The sequence below is a fragment of the Cornus florida genome, unplaced genomic scaffold (genome assembly GCF_030987335.1).
Source record: "Cornus florida cultivar Cherokee Brave unplaced genomic scaffold, ASM3098733v1 CherokeeBrave_3.0.0_Hap2_Chr05, whole genome shotgun sequence".
Classification (NCBI taxonomy): domain Eukaryota; kingdom Viridiplantae; phylum Streptophyta; class Magnoliopsida; order Cornales; family Cornaceae; genus Cornus; species Cornus florida.
Genome location: NW_026775575.1, coordinates 105,464,584 through 105,469,688, shown reverse-complemented (window position 1 = coordinate 105,469,688; position 5,105 = coordinate 105,464,584).

The following is a 5,105-nucleotide window of genomic DNA, read 5'->3' as shown; positions in this document are numbered from 1 at the left end:
GCAAGTTCTCTCTACTATGACCCAAATCAGAGAATCAAATAAATTAATCATTATGAATCGGACAAGTACTACATCTGTATACATCCTAAGGGAACTATCCAATGTATAACATGACCTCAACTAGAATAGACGGTGATCACTTAGACTCACACTAGGTGGTTAAGTGCCGTCTTTCCCTACCCGGGAAATCAGCTATTATACATGGTGCACGGTACGGACAACACAGACTATAACGAACTACAGAGTGATAACACCTCTCAAAGTACTGATGAATATACTGAGCATATAAATTAGGCAACACATGCCAATAATATTACTAAACATACTGAGTATGTCAATTAGGCAACACATGCCAATAATATTAAACCACATACCCCGACAGCCACACATCTGTCTATAGCAACGAATGCATAAGGTATAAATGAGTCTAAACTTATTAGCCAGCTCACATGGTACTATATGGAAACTCATCCATATAATATAAATGTAACATAATTAAACAGTCCATTTATTTCCTGAAATGCACACAGTATAATAATCATGGTTGATATATGATTAACAGTATAAATATCCCATAATATATATTGGATAATTTATATGACTAAAACATGGCATTATTTAATTTAACAGTAATGTTTGATACCATTTAATAAGATATTAACACTATTTATATTTAACAATATCATTAAATAAATCACATTAATATCCGTACCGTAAACGAGCCAATAAATGCTTAGAAAAGATTAATTGGCCATAAGAATAATTAACGGGTATTAAAATAATAATTTTGTGGCCCGTTAAACCCGTAAATACCAACACAGTACATAAAAATCCAAGTTTAAGGTTCTGGAATTTACAAAACAGGCCCTAGGGGTAATCTGGTAATTTCCAGCAGCTGACAGGGCCCCTCACGTGCCCCCACGCGCCGCCCTAAGCTTCCCCACGCGCAGCCCAACCTTTCCTACTCTCCCACGCGCCTCCACGCGCGTCTGGCATCAGCCACGCGCGTGCACGCTCTCCCACGCGCGTCTGGAGAGTTCCACGCGCGCGCGCGCGCTCCCACGCGCGCGTTGATGGCTTCCTGCTGACGTGGCGTCCTCCGGTTGGTTGGCTGCATCAGCTTTCCTACATGCGCGCCACACCGGATCATCTATCATCTCATCTCACCTAATCCAAGGGTCAATGATCCGGGTGCACCGCGGTAACATGGACCGCGATGCACCGGATCAATCAGCTTCATCTAAGGCCTAGGATGCGTGCGTGCACTAACCTACAATGCGCCGCATCACACCGGATCACTCCAGTCATCTTCTTCACTGCCGGTGGCCGGAAACCTCGCCGGAGGCTCGCCGGAAATTGCAGAAAAGCCCCGGAAAAATCTAGAAAATTCTAGAAAAATCCCTAAAGCCTTATTTAATTATTTTCAGCTATATTTTAATCACATAGGCTAATAAATAAATATCTAACCTCTTTAATAATTAAAAACACATTATTTTAATAAACTAAAAATAATTAATTGAAATTCCTAGCATGGTTTCTAGTCTCTAAAACCCGAAATAAATTAAATGAATAATTTATGGATTCAAATGGCAAAAGTAGATAATAACTTACCTTTTTGGATTTAAAATAAATCCGCCGGTTGTGCGTAGTCGGGTAAATTTCTCCTACACCGGTCCAAGCTCCTTTCTTTCTTTCTCTTCCTTTCCACACTTTTACAATGGCTTACTAAAATTTATAATTTGTTTCTACCTCCCTTTCCTTCCTTCTAAGGTAGGCTAGTTAATTTATATACAATTTATATAATATAAATATTACAAATATCTATTTTTGCATTTACTTACCCACATTCCCAACCATAAGGCTTTAAGGCAAGCAAGCCAAGTCAAGCAAGATGTCCTAAGGTAAATCCTATCCTAAGATTTAATTTCTTCATCATTACATTGATTTAATACTATTATTATTATTATAATTGTTGTTATTATTAAACTATTACAATTATTATTATTATAAATATTATTATTATATTATTATTATAAATATTATTATTATATTATTATTATTATTATTATTATGCAATACAAATTAAATACTTTAATTAAATAATAATAATTAATCTAAAACATAACCAATAAAAATTTCAAAACTAATCATTATACTATATAGAACATAAAAATCAATATTACATGCACAAATAAATAAAATTAATTAACTAATTTAACATATATAATTACAAGGTGAATAAATCTACACATTTAAAGAATTAACCTAACACAAAATTAATTTAAAATTAATTTAAATAAACTCTTTAAAATTACGGAGTATTACATTCTCCCCCCCTAATAAAGGAATTTCGTCTCCGAAATTCACTACATACCTGTATTAAAGAGCTCTGGATACTTGGCACGGATAATATCATCCCGTTCCCAAGTAGATTCTGTCGCACTATGATGACTCCACTGTACACGTACTAATGGAATAGTCTTCGTGCGCAGTATCTGATTCCTACGATCGAGAATACAGTAAGGTTGTTCCAAATAGGTTGCATCGGGTTGCAACTCAATCTCACCCACATCAATGTGTTGATATCGATCTTCTTCCCGTAGAAATTTCCGCAGCATGGATACATGAAAAACATTATGTACCCTATGAAGATTATCTGGTAGAGCCAGACGATAAGCTACTGCCCCAATCTGATCCGTAATCATAAAAGGACCCACAAACCGAGGCGATAACTTACCATTTGACCCAAACCGCATTACTCCCTTCATAGGAGAAACCTTAAGCAAAACCTGATCACCAACCTTAAACTCCAAAGCACGTGTTCGACGGTCAGCATAACTTTTTTGTCTGCTTTGAGCTGTACGCATCCGATCCCTAATGATAGCGATCTTTTCTGACGTGTCCTTAATAAATTCAGGACCCAAAAAGCTGTTCTCACCAACTCCAAGCCAACAGACAGGAGACCGACACGGTCTACCGTACAAAGCCTCAAATGGTGCCATACCAATAGTTTTCTGATAACTATTGTTATAAACAAACTCTGAAAGCGGCAAATATTCCTCCCAATTGCCCTTAAAATCAAGAACACATGCCCGCAACATGTCTTCTAAAATCTTATTAACTCGCTCAGTCTGTCCATCTGTCTGAGGATGATAGGCCGTGCTAAGATAAAGTTCTGTACCCAAAGCCTGCTGAAAGCTCCTCCAAAATCCTGATACAAACTTCGGATCTCTATCTGATATGATGGACAATGGTACGCCATGAAGTTTCACCATTTCTGCAATATAAAGTTTAGCATACTGTTCTGACGTAAAGTTTGAATGAACAGGCAGAAAATGAGCGGACTTGGTCAATCTATCAACAATGACCCAAATAGAGTTATGATTATGATGTGAAGTAGGTAATCCCTCTATAAAATCCATAGAAATACTCTCCCATTTCCACTATGGTATAGGAAGTGGCTGTAACGATCCTGGCGGTCTCTGATGATCAATCTTAATCATTTGATAGGTGCTACATTTAGAGACAAAGATAGCTATATCTCTTTTCATGCCGGCCCACCAAAACTGGCGTTTCATGTCCTGATACATCTTTTCTCCCCCTGGATGTACAGAGAACTGAGAAGTGTGTGTCTCTTTCATCACAACATTTCTCAAATTGTCAGCTGAAGGCACAATTAAACGTCCCTTGTACCTCAATCCTCCATCAGTCCCTATATAATAAAAAGGAACATCTCCGGAGGTTAACTCCGAAACCCGATCAATACACTATTGATCTGAGAGTTGCGCTTGAATGACCTGATAAATGATAGAAGGAGTTACTACCACACATGCCATAAAAGCGTCTGCTAACTCATCAACAGTCTTCAAAGCATCCCACTCTGTTGCAAACAAAGCTGAAAGGCTGACATAGGGTCGACGGCTGAGTGCGTCTGCTACAACATTCGCTTTCCCTGGATGATACTGAATAGAGAAATGATAGTCTTTCACGAACTCCAACCATCTGCGCTGTCTCATATTCAGTTCCCTCTGTGTGAACAAATACTGTAGACTTTTATGATCGCTAAATAATCGAAAAGTCTCCCCCAAAAGATAATGTCTCCAAATACGCAAGGCAAAAACCACTGCTGTGAGCTCTAGATCGTGAGTCGGGTAATTAAGCTTATGAGGCTTAAGCTTCCTAGACCAATAAGAAACTGGTCGCTCTTCTTGCATCAATACACAACCCAAACCCTTCAGAGAAGAGTAGGTAAATACTAAATACTCGATTCCACTCTGAGGTGTGGCTAAGACAGGTGCAGAAGTTAACTTACTCTTCAATTCAGCAAAAGCAGTCTGACAAGAATCATCCCATACAAATGGTACATTCTTCTTAGTCAGATGAGTAAGTGGACCCGCAATTTTGGAAAACCCCTGGATGAACCTGCGATAATACCCCGCCAATCCCAGAAAACTGCGAATCTCTGTCGGTGAGGTAGGTTGTCCCCACTCCATAACGGCCGCAACCTTGGCTGGATCTACTGCTAACCCTTCTTCTGACACTACATGACCCAGAAATTTGACCTCTTTCTGCCAAAATTCACACTTCTCAAACTTCGCAAACAACTGATGTTCTCGAAGTGTCTGTAACACTGTGCGTAAATGTCTGGCATGGTCCTTCTCTGACTTAGAGTAAACCAGAATATCATCAATGAAAACAATGACAAACTGATCTAAGTACTCTCTGAATACTCTATTCATCAAGTCCATAAAGACAGCTGGAGCGTTCGTTAAACCGAAAGGCATAACACGAAACTCATAAGATCTGTACCTTGTGAGAAATGCTGTCTTTGGAACATCTTGTTCTCTGACTCGTAGCTGATGATAACCAGACCTCAAATCGATCTTTGAAAAGTAAGTAGCTCCCTTCAACTGATCAAACAGGTCATCAATTCTGGGCAACGGGTACTTGTTGCGAATAGTGACCTTGTTCAGTTCTCTGTAATCAATACAAAGACGAAGAGATCCATCCTTCTTCTTGACAAACAGTACTGGTGCTCCCCATGGTGAAGTACTCCTGCGAATAAATCCCTGGCTGAGCAACTGCTGAATTTGATCCTTCAACTC